Source organism: Saccopteryx bilineata, chromosome 2, assembly GCF_036850765.1.
Source record: "Saccopteryx bilineata isolate mSacBil1 chromosome 2, mSacBil1_pri_phased_curated, whole genome shotgun sequence".
NCBI lineage: Eukaryota > Metazoa > Chordata > Mammalia > Chiroptera > Emballonuridae > Saccopteryx > Saccopteryx bilineata.
Window position 1 is genome coordinate 195479603 of NC_089491.1, and position 17491 is coordinate 195497093.

Consider the following 17491-nt stretch of genomic DNA (forward strand, 5'->3'; position numbering starts at 1 on the left):
GACATCAATAAATCAGGATACATATATTCAAAGATAACAAGTCCAGGTTATCTTGTCGTTCAATTATGTTGCATACCCATCACCCAGAATCAGATTGTCCTCTGTCACCTTCTATCTAGCTTTCTTTATACCCCTCCCCCTCCCCCTTTCCATCTCCCTCTCCCCCCTTCCCCCATAACACCACACTCTTATCAATGTCTCATAACACCACACTCTTATCAGTTTCACTTTTATGTCCCACCTACGTATGGAATAATGCAGTTCCTCGTTTTTTCTGATTTACTTATATCACTTCTTATAATGTTATCAAGATTCCACCATTTTGCTGTAAATGATCTGATGTCATCATTTCTTATGGCTGAGTAGTATTCCATAGTGTATATGTGCCACATCTTCTTTATCCAGTCATCTATTGACGGCTTTTTGGTTGTTTCCATGTCCTGGCCACTGTGAACAATGCTGCAATGAACATGGGGCTGCATGTGTCTTTACGTATCAATGTTTCTGAGTTTTGGGGGTATATACCCAGTAGAGGGATTGCTGGGTCATAAGGTAGTTCTATTTGCAGTTTTTTGAGGAACCACCATACTTTCTTCCATAATGGTTGTACTACTTTACATTCCCACCAACAGTGTATGAGGGTTCCTTTTTCTCCACAGCCTCTCCAACATTTGCTATTACTTGTCTTGCTAATAATAGCTAATCTAACAGGTGTGAGGTGGTATCTCATTGTAGTTTTGATTTGCATTTCTCTAATAACTAAAGAAGATGAGCATCTTTTCATATATCTGTTGGCCATTTGTATTTCTTCCTGGGAGAAGTGTCTGTTCATGTCCTCTTCCCATTTTTTTATTGGATTGTTTGTTTGTTTGTTTGTTGTTCAGTTTTATGAGTTCTTTGTAAATTTTGGATATTAGGCCCTTATCTGAGCTGTCATTTGAAAATATCATTTCCTAATTTAGTTGGCTTTCTTTTTATTTTGTTATCAGTTTCTCTTGCTGAGCAAAAACTTCTTAGTCTGATGTAGTCCCATTCATTAATTTTTGCCTTCACTTTTCTTGCCTGTGGAGTCAAATTCATAAAATGCTCTTTAAAACCCAGGTCCATGATTTTAGTACCTATGTCTTCTTCTATGTACTTAATTGTTTCAGGTCATATGTTTAGATCTTTGATCCATTTTGAGTTAATTTTAGTACAGGGGGACAAACTGTAGTCCAGTTTCATTCTTTTGCATGTGGCTTTCCAGTTTTCCCAGCACCATTTATTGAAGAGGCTTTCTTTTCACCATTGTGTGTTGTTGGCCCCTTTATCAAAAATTATTTGACTATATATATGTGGTTTTATTTCTGGACTTTCTATTATGTTCCATTGGTCTGAGTGTCTATTTTTCTGCCAATACCATGCTGTTTTGATTGTCGTGGCCCTATAATATAGTTTGAAGTCAGGTATTGTAATGCCCCCAACTTCATTCTTTTTCTTTAGGATTGCTTTGGCTATTTGGGGTTTTTTATAGTTCCATATAAATCTGATGATTTTTTGCTCTATTTCTTTAAAAAGTGTCATTGGAATTTTGTTGGGAATTGCATTAAATTTGTATATTGCTTTGGGTAATATGGCCATCTTGATTATATTTATTCTTCCTAACCAAGAACAAGGTATATTCTTCCATCTCATTATATCTTTTTTGATTTCCCTTAACAATGGTTTATAGATTTCATTATATAAGTTCTTTACATTCTTTGTTATATTTATTCCTAAGTATTTTTTTTTGTTGTTGCAATCGTGAAGGGGATAATTCTTTTGAGTTCATTCTCAATTGTTTCATTGTTGGCATATAGAAAGGCTATTGACTTTAGGCTATGTTAATTTTGTATCCTGTGACCTTACTGTATTGGCTTATTGTTTCTAGTACTCTTTTTGTGGATTCTTTGGGGTTTTCGATGTATAGAATTATATCATCTGCAAAAAGTGATACCTTTACTTCTTCTTTTCGTATATGAATGCCTTTTATTTCTTTGTCTTGTCTGATGGCTCTGGCTAGAACCTCTAGTACCACATTAAATAAGAATGGAGAGAGTGGACAACCCTGTCTTGTTCCTGATTTAAGGGGGAAAGCCTTCAGTTTAGTGCCATTTAATATGATGTTAGCTGATGGTTTATCATATATGGCCGTTATCATGTTGAGATATTTTCCTTCTATACCCATTTTGTTGAGAGTCTTAAACATAAAATTGTGTTATATTTTATTGAAAGCCTTTTCTGCGTCTATTGATAAGATCATGTGGTTTTTGTTCTTTGTTTTGTTGATATGGTGTATTATGTTAACTATTTTATGTATGTTGAACCATCCTTGAGATTCTGGGATGAATCCCACTTGATCATGATGTATTATTTTCTTAATATGTTGTTGTATTTGATTTGCTAGTATTTTGTTTAGTATTTTAGCATCTGTATTCATTAGAGATATTGGTCTGTAGTTTTCTTTTTTTTGTGCCATCCTTGCCTGGTTTTGGTATGAGGGTTATGTTGTCCTCATAAAATGTGTTTGGAAGTATTGCTTCTTCTTCAATTTTTTGGAAGACTTTGAGTAGAATAGGAACCAAGTCTTCTTTGAATGTTTGATAGAATTCACTAGTATAACCGTCAAGACCTGGACTTTTATTTTGGGCAGGTTTTTAATGGTTTTTTCTATTTCTTCTCTACTAATAGGTATGTTTAGGCATTCTGCCTCTTCTTGACTCAATCTAGGAAGGTTGTATTGTTCTAGGAATTTATTCATTTCTTCTAGGTTGTTGAATTTAGTGGCATAAAGTTTTTCATACTATTCTACAATAATTCTTTGTATATCTATGATGTCCGTGGTGATTTCTCCTCTTTCATTTTGGATTTTGTTTATGTGAGTTCTTTCTCTTTTTTCCTTGGTAAGTCTTGCCAAGGCTTTGTCAATTTTGTTGATCTTTTCAAAGACCAGCTCCTTGTTATATTAATTTTTTCTATAGTTTTTCTGTTCTCTAATTCATTTATTTCTGCTCTGATTTTTATTATCTCCTTTCTTCGGCTGGTTTTGGGTTGTCTTTGTTCTTCTTTTTCTAGTTCCTTAAGGTGTGAAGTTAAGTGGTTTACTTTGGCTCTCTCTTGTTTGTTCATATAGGCCTTAAGTGAGATGAACTTTCCTCTTATTACTGCTTTTCCTGCATCCCAGAGATTCCGATATGTCATATTTTCATTTTCATTTGTCTGTATATATCTTTTTATCTCTGTGCTTATTTCTTCTTTGACCCATTTATTTTTTAAAAGTATGTTGTTTAGTTTCCACATTTTTGTGGGTTTTTCCCCCTCTTTTTTGCAGTTGAATTCTAGTTTCAAGGCTTTATGATCAGAAAATATGCTTGGTACAACTTCGATTTTTCTGAATTTGCTGATGTTGTTTTTGTGGCCCAATATATGATCAGTTCTTGAGAAGGATCCATGTACACTGGAGAAAAAAGTATACTCAGTCACATTGGGATGAAATGTCCTGTAGATGTCTATCATATCCAGGTGCTCTAGTGTTTTGTTTAAGGCCACTATATCTTTGTTGATTCTCTGTTTGGATTACCGATCTAGAGGCGTCAGCAGTGTATTGAGGTCTCCAAGTATGATTGTATTTTTGTCAGTTTTAGTTTTACGGTCAATAAGTAGCTGTCTTATATATTTTGGTGCACCTTGGTTTGGTGCATATATATTAAGAATTGTTATGTCTTCTTGATTCAGTGTCCCCTTAGCCATTATGAAATGGCCATTTTTGTTTCTGAGTACTTTTGCTGTCTTGTAGTCAGCATTATCAGATATGAGTATTGCTACGCCTGCTTTTTTTTGGATGTTATTTGCTTGGAATATTGTTTTCCAGCCTTTCACTTTGAATTTGTTTTTATCCTTGTTACTTAGATGAGTTTCCTGTAGGCAGCATAAAGTTGGATTTTCTTTTTTAATCCATTCTGCTACTCTGTGCCTTTTTATTGGTGAGTTTAATCTGTTTACATTTAGTGTAATTATTAACACTTGTGAGTTCTCTATTGCCATTTTATAGATTGCTTTCTGTTAGTTTTGTGTCTTGTTTGATCCTTCTCTTTCGTTTTTCTATCTTTTGTTTTTATTTGGTTGTATTCCATACATCTTTCCTCTGTTGCTATCTTTTTTATCTCATGTGCTTCTGTGGTGGTTTTTTCCATGGTGGTTACCTTTAAGTAATGAAAAGGGTTCCTACCCTATTTATTGGAGCGCACTATTTTGTGAATACTTTTACACTCCATCGTCCTTTGCTACTGTTAATCTCCATCCTCTCCCCCACCCTTTCTTTTTGTTTTTGTCACAGTTTAAATTTGGTTTTATTGTGTTCTTCTTGGAGCTTTTACTTTTGGCTTTTTTGTTGTTGTTGTTCTTTGAATCTGATTGGAGAACCTCCTTTAGTAATTCCTGGAGTGGGGATTTTCTGATGATAAATTCCCTCATGTTTTCTGTATCTGTGAATGTTTTTATTTCTCCTTCATATTTGAAGGATAGCTTTGATGGGTTTAGTATTCATGGCTGAAAGTTCCTCTCTTTCAGTACTTTAAATATTGGGGTTTACTCTCTTCTAGCTTGTAGAGTTTCTGCTGAGAAATCTGATGATAATCTAATGGGCCTTCCTTTATATGTTGTATTCTTCTTTTCCCTGGCTGCCTTGAGAATTTTTTGTTTGCCGTTGGTTTGAGCCAATTTCATTATGATGTGCCTTGGAGTAGATTTGTTGGGGTTAAGAAAACTCGGAGTTCTGTTTGCTTCTTGAATTTGAGGCTTTAGTTCTTTCCACAGACTTGGGAAGTTCTCATGTGGTATTTGTTTGAATATGTTCTGCATTACATTTTCTCTCTCTTCTCCCTCTGATATACCTATTATTCTTATGTTATTCTTTTTGATGGAGTCAGATAATTCTTGCAGGGCTATCTCATTTTTTTTTTAAATTTTTGAGTCTCTTTCTTCTTCTCTCTGTTGTGCCTCAAGTTGCTTGTCTTCTATTTCACTAATCCTCTCTTCTATCTGGCCTGTTCTATTAGCTAAGCTTGTTATCTCATTTTTCAACTCGTAAATTGAGTTTTTCATCTCTGTTTGATTTGTTTTTATAGTTTCAATTTCCTTGGACATATATTCTTTGTGTTCAATGAGTTGTTTCCTGAGCTCCCTAAATTGCCTATCTGTGTTTTCTTGTATATCTCAGAGGATTTTTAGGATTTCTATCATGAATTCTCTGTCATTTAGCTCCAAACTTTCCAATATATTAAATTTTTTCTCCTTAGATTTTTCCTCATCTAGCTGTGTTACCTCTCTTTCTTTTGTATCCATGATATTCGATTTTCTCTTCCTTAATGGCATCTGAGTGTGGTTTTGTTGATAGTATTAATGAGATTTAATAAAGAATAAAATGTTAAAAAAATAAAAAATTGAAAAGAGTTGTTTTTTTAAAAAATTAATAATGAAATAAAGAAAAATAAAATAAAAATTAAAAAAAGGAAATTATTCCCCCTTTTATTTTTTTCTCTCCTCTCCTCTCCTCTCTTTTTTGAGAAAATCTTGTGGTGAACTGTGAATTATATTGTATTAAATAGAACAAACAATGCCTGTAATGGAGGGCCTGAATTTGGGAAAAGTAATAAAGGGGCAAAAAAAAAAAAAAAGAATAAAGAAGGGGGTATGGACCCACAAAAAGCAAATAAGGAAAAAATTTGGGTCAAGAATAAAATGATTTGCTTGAGTTACGTCACGGAAATGGCACCGTGAGCAGTGCGTCCGACAGATCTCCCCAAAATCACAACAAATTTATCAACTAGAAACAGAAAAATTTATCTTCGGATCATTCCGGAGTTCCACACAAACTGAAAGCGAAAGGACTGTTATCACTTGAATCTGAGATACGAGGGTGTGGAGGAAGCTAACTACCGCAGGGACGTACATTCAAGCCACGGAGGGAGTGCGCCTGTGGTGAGTCGGCCCACACTCGGGAGCGGCGAGCAGCCGCCGGCGCGCGCCCGGTGCAGTTGCAGAGCGAGCATCACTGACGTTCCCAGCGGCCCACGCACTGCGAGTGAGAGTCCCCAGCCACCGGTGCCCAGAGAACCTCATTCGCGTGCGTGCCCTGGGCATCCCACGCGCCCAGAGCTCCCTACTGGCCCCCACACCCAGGGTGCCCCATTATCCTGTGCCCGGTGCACCCCAGCCGCCAGTGGCAGGGCGAGCGGGAGAGGCGCCAGGGCAGTCTTCCCTACTTGGGAGATTCTCTCCGTGGACGGGGCACCTCACCAAGCCATTCAAGCTAACAATCAAGTGTTGGGGGAGGGGCGTGCAAGCAGCCTGAAACACCTTCGGGAGCACAGCTGCAGATCCAATCACTGAAATTAGCTTAACCCATGAAATCTGCGCACCCACGGGGCTCTAATTGATAAGATCTCTCTCAGTTCAGCGATCCAAGACAAGAGGCGTGATATTTTTTAGTGCCTCTCACTAAAGGGGCGGGGGCAACTTCTGATTGATAGAGCCTCCATATTCAGGGATAAATGCTAACAAGAGGGACTTGGCAGATAATAAGATCTATACTACACTAGTCGCAAGCAGAAACTAGTGCCTCTTCTTCCCAGCCAAAACAGGCTACAAAGTGTGGAAAGCCTGGGTTGAGTGGTCCAACTGAATGCTAGGCACTGAACAGTCACCTTGACAACAATTAACTCCCACCCCCGCCTGATTACACTGGAGGCTCTGACTGCCAGAGCCTTTCCCAAAGCTTTGCGCTGAGTGGGGATAGAGTGGAGATTTCCTAGCTCTTTGAGCCTCTTACTCCCCAGGCAGAAGCAGTAGCAGCCTTATAACTAGCTCACCAGGCTGCTAATTCAGGAAGAGGGGACTAGGAGAGAGACTCCAGGAAAGCAAACTCTCTCATCGTTGGACCCTGCAAATGCCAACAAGCCTTGACTACCAGCAAGACTAAAGCCAATTATATGACATTGCCATAGAATCCCATCAACTGCAAATCCCTACCTAAGTGTGACACAGGGGCAGAGCCTGGGGTACAGAGTCACTGACCAGGAAGAGGGAGAGAAAAGAAAAAGGAAGAAGTTAACCTCTCAAAATCAAGAAAAATCCACAGACTTTACAACTTGATCCACTAATTTTTTTCTTGTTGTTGTTTGTTTCTTCTATCTTATTGCCTTTATTATTATTATTTCTATTTCCTCCACCTCGGTCCTTTTATTCTCTGCCCATCTTATGCTTCCCTTTTCTTGAACTACACTACCCATGAGTGTTACATTTTATTTCTTTTCTTCATCTTCACCCTCCTTTAAGGTTATACTCCAAAACACTTAACTCTCACTCTCTCCTCTTTTGTTTTTTTTTAAGTTTTGCTTTATTTTGTTTTTTTCTCTTCCTTTTTTTTTCTTCCTTCGTTTTTCTCTTTTTCATATTTTTTCCTTTCTATTCATTTTTTCTTTTCTCGTTTTACTTTTCCTCCCATTTAATCCTCAATCACGAACAAATTAGTTAATTTGGGACTCAAGGTTTTTTTTTGGTTTTATTTTTCGCTTTTGTTTTTGTTTTTTTTGTTTGTTTGATTGTTTTTGTGGCATTTTGGATACTTTTTATGTTGCTTTTTAACTCACTAGCATTCCTCCCATACCAAGATCTCCATTGTATTTAGTCTTCGCTCCACTTAATGCAACAGATTTTTACTTATTATTTTTCTTTTTTTCTTCTTTATTATTCCTTTTTTTCTCCTTTTTTCTGGTTCCCTTTTATCCCTCTCATTATATATCTTAGTCGACCATCACTTACAAGCAAATCATCTTATGCTTGTCTAAGATTTTCTTCCTTTATTTTTTTTGCATTTAATAGGTCCCTACTCCCTTTTTTTGCCCCTTGAACTCTTCACCCCAAATCAGGCCCTCCATTATAGGCAGTTTTTGTTCCATTTAGCATAATATAATTCACAGGTCATCACAATATTTCCCTGAGGAGGGGAGAGGAGGGAAAGAGAAGAAAGAAAAAAGAGGGAAATAATAAATTATTACTGTTATTTTTTGTGGGGTGTTTTACCTTTTTTTTTTTACTTTTTATTAATTCTAATGAGTGCTATCAACAAGACCACCCTAAGATGCCAATAAGAAAGAGGAAATCGAATATTATGGATACAAAAGTTAGAGAGGTAACACAAATAGATGTGGAAAAATCTATGGAGAAAAGACTTAACATATTGGAAGCCTTGGAGCTAAATGACAGGAAATTTAAAATAGAAATCTTAAAAATACTCAGAGATATAAAAGAAAACACAGAAAGGCAATTTAGGGAGATCAGAAAACAACTCAATGAACACAAAGAATATATTACCAAGGATATTGAAACTATAAAAACAAATCAAACAGAAATGAAAAACTCAATTCACGAGCTGAAAAATGAGGTAACAAGCTTAGCTAACAGAACAGCCCAGATTGAAGATAGGATTAGTGAAATAGAAGACAAACAACTTGAGGCACAACAGAGAGAAGAAGAAAGAGACTCAAAAATAATAAAAAGTGAGAAAGCCCTACAGGAATTGTCTGACTCCATCAGAAAGAATAACATAAGAATAATAGGTATATCAGAGGGAGAAGAGAAAGAAAATGGAATGGAGAATATACCAAACAAATAATAGACGAGAATTTCCCAAGCCTGTGGAAAGAACTAAAGCCTCAAATTCAAGAACCAAACAGAACTCTGAGTTTTCTTAACCCCAACAAACCCACTCCAAGGCACATCATAATAAAGATGACACAAACCAATGACAAAGAAAAAATTCTCAAGACAGCCAGGGAAAAAAAGAGTACAACATATAAAGGAAGGCCTATTAGATTATCATCAGATTTCTCAGCAGAAACTCTACAAGCTAGAAGAGAATGGACCCCAATATTTAAAGCCCTGAAAGAGAGGAACTTTCAGCCAAGAATACTATACCCATCAAAGCTATCCTTCAAGTACGAAGGAGATATAAAAACATTCACAAATACAGAAAAGATGAGAGAATTTATCAGCAGAAAGCCCCCACTCCAGGAAACACTAAAGGGGGTTTTCCAACCAGATTCAAGGAACAAAAGAAAACAACACCACAAGTAACAGCTCCACCAAGAACACAATAACACCAAACTTAAACTGTGACAACACAAGAAAAAAAGGGGGGGAGAAGATGGAGATTAACAATAGCAAAGGACGATGAAGTGCAGAAATACTCATAAAATTGGGTACTACACTGAATATGGTAGGTACCCTTTTCATTACTTAATGTTAACCACCCTTGAAAAAACCACCACAAAAACACTTGACTTAAAAAAGGTAGCACCAGAGGAAAGAAGTATGGAACACAAACAAACAAAAACAAATGAAAGGAAAACAAAAGAGAAGAATCAAACAAGACACAAAACTAACACAAAGCAATTTATAAAATGGCAGTAGGGAACCCACAAGTGTCAATAATCACACTAAATGTAAATGGATTAAACTTACCAATAAAAAGACACAGAGTAGCAGAATGGATTAAAAAAGAAAATCCAACTATATGCTGCCTACAAGAAACACATCTAAGCAACAAGGATAAAAACAAATTCAATGGGAAAGGCTGGAAAACAATACTCCAAGCAAACAACACCCAAAAAAAAGCAGGTGTAGCAATACTCATATCTAATAATGCTGACTACAAGACAGAAAAAGTACTCAGAGACAAAAATGATCATTTCATAATGATTAAGGGGAAGTTGAATCAAGAAGACATAACAATCCTTAATATATATGCACCAAACCAAGGAGCACCAAAATATATAAGACAGCTACTTATTGACCTTAAAACAAAAACTAACAAAAATACAATCATACTTGGAGACCTCAATACACTGCTGACGGCTCTAGATCGGTCATCCAAACAGAGAATCAATAAAGATATAGTGGCCTTAAACGAAATACTAGAACACCTGGATATGATAGACATCTACAGGACACTTCATCCCAAAGCGACAGAGTATACATTTTTCTCTAGTGTACATGGAACATTCTCAAGAATTGACCATATGTTGGGCCACAAAGACAATATCAGCAAATTTAGAAAAATTGAAATTGTACCAAGCATATTTTCTGATCATAAAGCCTTGAAACTAGAATTCAACTGCAAAAAAGAGGGGGAAAAACCCACAAAAATGTGGAAACTAAACAACATACTTTTAAAAAATAAATGGGTCAAAGAAGAAATAAGCACAGAAATAAAAAGATATATACAGACAAATGAAAATGAAAATACGACATATCGGAATCTCTGGGATGCAGGAAAAGCAGTAATAAGAGGAAAGTTCATCTCACTTAAGGCCTATATGAACAAACAAGAGAGAGCCGAAGTAAACCACTTAACTTCACACCTTAAGGAACTAGAAAAAGAAGAACAAAGACAACCCAAAACCAGCCGAAGAAAGGAGATAATAAAAATCAGAGCAGAAATGAATGAAATAGAGAACAGAAAAATTATTGAAAAAATCAATAAAACAAGGAGCTGGTTCTTTGAAAAGATCAACAAAATCGACAAAGCCTTGGCAAGACTCACCAAGGAAAAAAGGCACAGGACTCAAATAAATAAAATCCAAAATGAAAGAGGAGAGATCACCACAGACATCATAGATATACAAAGAATTATTGTAGAATACTATGAAAAATTATATGCCACCAAATACAACAATCTAGAAGAAATGGATAAATTCCTAGAACAATACAACCTTCCTAGACTGAGTCATGAAGAAGCAGAAAGACTAAATAGACCAATCAGCAGGGAGGAAATAGAAAAAACTATTAAAAACCTCCCCAAAAATAAAAGTCCAGGCCCAGACGGTTATACTAGTGAATTCTATCAAACATTCAAAGAAGACTTGGTTCCTATTCTACTCAAACTCTTCCAAAAAATTGAAGAAGAAGCAATACTTCCAAACACATTTTATGAGGCCAACATAACCCTCATACCAAAACCTGGCAAGGATGGCACAAAGAAAGAAAACTACAGACCAATATCTCTAATGAATACAGATGCTAAAATACTAAACAAAATACTGGCAAATCGAATACAAGAACATATTAAAAAAATAATACATCATGATCAAGTGGGATTCATCCCAGAATCTCAAGGATGGTTCAACATACCTAAAATGGTTAACGTAATGCACCATATCAACAAAACAAAGAACATAAACCACATGATCTTATCAATCGATGCAGAAAAGGCTTTTGATAAAATACAACACAATTTTATGTTTAAGACTCTCAACAAAATGGGTATAGAAGGAAAATATCTCAACATGATAAAGGCCATATATGATAAACCATCAGCCAACATCATATTAAACGGCATAAAACTGAGGACTTTCCCCCTTAAATCAGGAACAAGACAGGGTTGTCCACTCTCTCCACTCTTATTTAACGTGGTCTTAGAAGTTCTGGCCAGAGCAATCAGACAAGACAAAGAAATAAAAGGCATCCATATCGGAAAAGAAGAAGTAAAGGTATCTCTCTTTGCTGATGATATGATTCTATACATCGAATACCCGAAGGACTCCACAAAAATATTATTAGAAACAATAAACTAATACAGTAAGGTCGCAGGATACAAAATTAACATACAAAAGTCCATAGCCTTTCTATATGCCAACAATGAAATATTAGAAAATGAACTCAAAAAAATAATCCCCTTCACGATTGCAACAAAAAAAATAAAATACCTAGGAATAAACATAACAAAGTATGTAAAGGACCTATATAATGAAAACTACAAGGCATTATTAAGAGAAATAGAAAAAGACACAATGAGATGGAAAAATATCCCTTGTTCTTGGATAGAAAGAATAAATATAATTAAAATGGCCATATTACCCAAAGCAATATATAAATTTAATGCAATTCCCATCAAAATTCCTATGAGATTTTTTAAAGAAATGGAACAAAAAATCATCAGATTTATATGGAACTATAAAAACCCCGAATAGCCAAAACAATCCTAAGGAAAAAGAATGAAGTTGGGGGCATTACAATACCTGACTTTAAACTATATTATAGGGCGACGATAATCAAAACAGCATGGTATTGGCAGAAAAATAGACACTCAGACCAATGGAACAGAATAGAAAGCCCAGAAATAAAACCACATATATATGGTCAAATAATCTTTGATAAAGGGGCCAACAACACACAATGGAGAAAAGAAAGCCTCTTCAACAAATGGTGTTGGGAAAACTGGAAAGCCACATGCAAAAGAATGAAACTCGACTACAGCCTGTTCCCGTGTACTAAAATTAATTCAAAATGGATCAAAGATCTAAATATAAGACCTGAAACAATAAAGTACATAGAAGAAGACATAGGTACTAAAATCATGGACCTGGGTTTTAAAGAACATTTTATGAACTTGACTCTAATGGCAAGAGAAGTGAAGGCAAAGATAAATGAATGGGACTACATCAGAATAAAAAGTTTTTGCTCAGCAAGAGAAACTGATATCAAAATAAACAGACAGCCAACTAAATGGGAAATGATATTTTCAAATAACAGCTCAGATAAGGGCCTAATATCCAAAATTTACAAAGAACTCATAAAACTCAACAACAAACAAACAAAGAAATCAATAAAAAAATGGGAAGAGGACATGAACAGACACTTCTCCCAGGAAGAGATACAAATGGCCAACAGATATATGAAAAGATGCTCAGCTTTATTAGTTATTAGAGAAATAAAAATCAAAACTACAATGAGATACCACCTCACCCCTGTTAGGTGAGCTATTATCAACAAGACGGGTAATAGCAAATGTTGGAGAGGCTGCGGAGTAAAGGGAGCTCTCATCCACTGTTGGTGGGACTGTAAAGTAGTACAACCATTATGGAGGAAAGTATGGTGGTTCCTCAAAAAACTGCAAATAGAACTACCTTATGACCCAACAATCCCTCTACTAAGTATATACCCCAAAACCTCAGAAACATTGATACGTAAAGACACATGTAGCCCCATGTTCATTGCAGCACTGTTCACAGTGGCCAAGACATGGAAACAACCAAAAAGCCCTTCAATAGAAGACTGGATAAAGAAGATGTGGCACATATACACTATGGAATACTACTCAGCCATAAGAAATGATGATATCAGATCATTTACAGCAAAATGGTGGGATCTTGATAACATTATTCGGAGTGAAATAAGTAAATCAGGAAAAAACAAGAACTACATGATTCCATACATTGGTGGAACATAAAAACGAGACTAAGAGACATGGACAAGAGTGTGGTGGTTACCAGGGGTGGGGGGAGGGAGGACATGGGAGGGAGGGAGAGAGTTAGGGGAGGGGGAGGGGCACAGAGAACTAGATAGAGGGTGGAGGAGGACAATCTGACTTTGGGCGCGGGGTATGCAACATAATTTAATGACAAAATAACCTAGACATGTTTTCTTTGAATATATGTACCCTGATTTATTAATGTCATCCCATTACCATTAATAAAAATTTATTTAAAAAAATGATTTGCTTTTAAGTGTTGATTGACTAAGAGTTATGGTGAGAGGAATAAGAGGAAAACAGGAAAATGGGGGGACAAATTAAAAAATTACTATTGTATTTAGTGGAACAAGAACTAGATAAAATGGTGAGCCAGGGATGGGAGCACTGCTAGTGTGTTAAAAGATGAAGTAAAAAAAACCCAAATGCCACAAACATAAGTTTGAGTCCCAGATAAGATAATTTGTTCGTTATTGAGGTTTGGATGAGAGGAGATGTAAAGGAGAAAGGAAGAAACTAATATAGAGGGAGAAAAGAAAGAGAGAGAGAGAGAGAAAAGGAGGGAACCACTAAAAGAAGAAAAAAGAAAAAAGAGGAGAGAGAGAGAGAGTTAAGGGTTTTGGAGTGCAACCCTCATAGAGAGAAAGGAAGAGGAAAGAAAAGATAATGGGAGATGTAACACTTATGGGTAGTGTAGTTCAAGGAGAGGAGAGAGTAAGACCTGCAGAGATTTAATCGACCAAATTGGAGGAGGAAAAAAAATATATCAAGAATGAAGATAAGAAAAACAAACGAACAAATATAATAAAATGGGATAGGTTATAAAGTCTGCAAATTATTCTTGATTTTGAGAGGTTATCATCTTGCTTTTTCTTTTCTCTCCCTCTTCCTGGTCGGTGACTCTGTACCCCAGGTTTTGCCCCATTGGCACAGTCAGGTAGAGGTTTGCAGTTGATAAGTCTCTATGGCAATGTCATGTATTGTGCTTTAGTCATGTTGGCAATCAAGGCTCATTATCATTTATAGGCTCCGACAGTGAGAGATTCCATGCTCCTGGAGCCTTTCTCCTAGTCTTTCCGTCCTCAATTAGTAGCCTGATAATCCAACTATGGGGTTTCTGCTGCCTCTGCCTGGTTAGTAAGAGGCTCAAAGAGCTGGCAACTCCTTACTCTATTCCCACTCAGCACATGGCTCTGGGTAAGGCTCAGTCAGTCAGAGCTGCTAGCATAATCAGGCAGGGCTTCCGCCCACTCAAAGACCTCTGGCTCTGCCACTTTGTTCGGTAACATGGGCGGGCACCCACTCCCGTGGTGCTTGGAGGAAACTCTCGCTCACTATCTGTGCACGCAGACCTGGATATCAGGCCGGCAGTCTCGCACTCCAAGTGAAACCCCCACCCGCATGGAAAAGTTTCAGCATTGCAATTGGCTCTTTCTCTGTCCCCGTGCTTGGATTTTTCAAGGCTCTGGGGTGGCCTGAGATTCCGCTTTTGGCCCACACAAAAGCCCCTGACTCTGTTCCTCTGTGGGATAACACGGGCGCACACTGCTGAGGCACTTGGAGGAATCTTTCACTCACTATCTGCGCGCACAGATCAGGATATCAGGCTGGCAGTCTCACCCTCTGAGTGAAAGCCCCGCCTGCATGGAAAAGTTCCAGCGTTGGAATTAGTTCTCGCTCCCTCCCCGTGCGTGGCTTTCCCAGGGCGCTGGGGCGGTCCGGAGATTCCGCTTTCAGCCCACACAAAGGCCTCTGACTCTGCGTCTCTGTGGGATAACATGGGCGCCCACTCCCAGGGCTTTGGAAGGAACCTCTTGCCCACTATCTGCGCGCACCAGGGAAAATGGCTGCCCCACTTGTCTTTCTTTGTCTGGGTTTGGTGCAAGTGTTAGCTTGTATTGCCCGGGTTGCCACAGGAACAGTTTTTCCTCGGCTTGGATCTCTGGGCCACAGCCTGGTTCGGCCATTTGTGCCACGGCCTGGATCTATTCACCCCCTTTGCCTGCCTTATACTTTCAGTTCCCAGTGAAAGCTGCCCTGTTTAGGTTTGTGAGGAAGGCAGAGCATTTCTTACTCCCTATTTCCTTTTGGGTTTGATTATATATTTAGCCAATTTTTTGCTCGACATCTGGAAGCTCCAAGGATAGGTTTTTCTGTTTCTGGTTGAAGATCTTGTTGAGTTTTTGGGGAGATTTATTGGTATCGCTTCCTACCCCACCATTACTCTGACGTCATCTGAAATAAGTGATTCTTAATGCTATTTGGATCTCTTCTTCTTTCTGTTTCCACCTGGAGTCACACAAATGTCACCTAATAGACCATTCTTTTTTAGGTTTGCCTTAGTTTAAAAAAAGATACAGTGCCATAATTGTTATGCGGCTAGTGTTTTTTGTTTGTTTTTATAGAATACATTTTCTGTGGATTTAGTTTAGTCATTTCCAATGTGCATTACTACACTTTAGTGAATCCTGAAGAACACCATTACAGTACAGGAAGAATACCTTTTTAAAAATTCCAGGGCCTTCCACATAAGAAGTTGAATTTTTTGGTTCATGAAAAAGTCTGCAGTGTCAGCAGATTCAAACTGCTGTCAGCCAAAGTTGGCCTAAAAATGTTTGGACAGATTGGTAGGCTCTCCTGGCAGCAGCACGAGGAAGTGTTACCAGAAGGCATATCTTGGCAGGCATGAGACATTCCCAACAGTAATGGACACAAAGGGATTAGACTAAGCAGCATGTCCCTACCAAAGTAGTCCTTTAATGAGATCCACCCTCATGTTGACATATGCAGGCTGCTTGGGACTTCAGCTCTCCTTCTTTTTCTGGGGAAGCTAAAGAAAACAGCTCTTCACCAGGAGGAAGCATTCACCATGCTTTCTACAGATCTCAAGAGAACCAAAGATCCATTTGAACACAACATTAGAAAAGTGTCAAGAATACCAAAGATCTAGTTCCAACTGAGTCACCATCTAACCTGGTCTGGGTCTGAATAAGTCACTTAACTTTCCCAGTTTTTAATTTTCTCCTGTGTAGAATCAAGAGTTTGAGCTTGATGAACTATGAAATCCATTTTAAGAGTTGTACTATTATTTCTTATAAGAACTGTATTATATGTCAGTGGGTAAAAGTAAAAGCTTCTCTGTATCACTTATCCATTTGCCTTTCTTTTTAAAGGATGAAACTCCTAAATCCCAGTATAAAACCAGACAGTGTGTGTGCATGTACCTGTGTGTGCATGCACCCTTCAGAACTGGAAATTCTTTCTTAGTTGCTTAATCCCCACAAGTTCTGATGGCATCCGCTGTTTCTACTAAAAGATTCCATTATGCAAATATTTAGGCCAGGACTTTTAAACATCCCTGAATGTTTATTTCACTCTCCCAAGTAACATCATCCCAAGGGCTCAAAACATACCATGTCCAGCCCTTACTGACAGGATAGGAATGGGCTCTCATAATAACAGATAGTCTCTGACTCTGTACTTACTGATGGTCTCCTGGGTTAAGCAGAACTAAGACCAGAAATGCGATGAAACTGTATTGGTTGTTGTTATTATAAGATGGTCTTGATTCTTTCATAACGCTCTTTTTTTTTTTTTTTTTTGCATTTTTCTGAAGCTGGAAACAGGGAGAGACAGTCAGACAGACTCCCACATGCGCCCGACCAGGATCCACCCGGCACGCCCACCAGGGGGCGACGCTCTGCCCACCAGGGGGCGATGCTCTGCCCATCCTGGGCATCGCCATGTTGCGACCAGAGCCACTCTAGCACCTGAGGCAGAGGCCACAGAGCCATCCCCAGCGCCCGGGCCATCTTTGCTCCAATGGAGCCTTGGCTGTGGGAGGGGAAGAGAGAGACAGAGAGGAAAGCGTGACGGAGGGGTGGAGAAGCAAATGGGCACTTCTCCTGTGTGCCCTGGCCAGGAATCAAACCCGGGTCCTCCGCACACTAGGCCGACACTCTACCGCTGAGCCAACCAGCCAGGGCCTCATAACGCTCTTTCCATTTTATTTTTTCCCCTTCCTCAGGTGACTCTCCAGCAATGAAATCCTCACTTCCTGAGCATTTGATGTAGTACTGCTGTAATATGTCTTTTGTCCAGAGACTACTGTCCATGCAAAAGGTTTGTAAGAGAAATGGGAACTCTCAGAAGTCCCCCCCAAAA

General features: G+C 38.0%; 1 protein-coding gene across 1 annotated transcript in view; it reads right to left on the minus strand.

Moving 5' to 3' along the window:
- Positions 1 to 17491, minus strand: part of VEPH1 (ventricular zone expressed PH domain containing 1) — a 301496-nt gene that overhangs the window by 183596 nt on the left and 100409 nt on the right.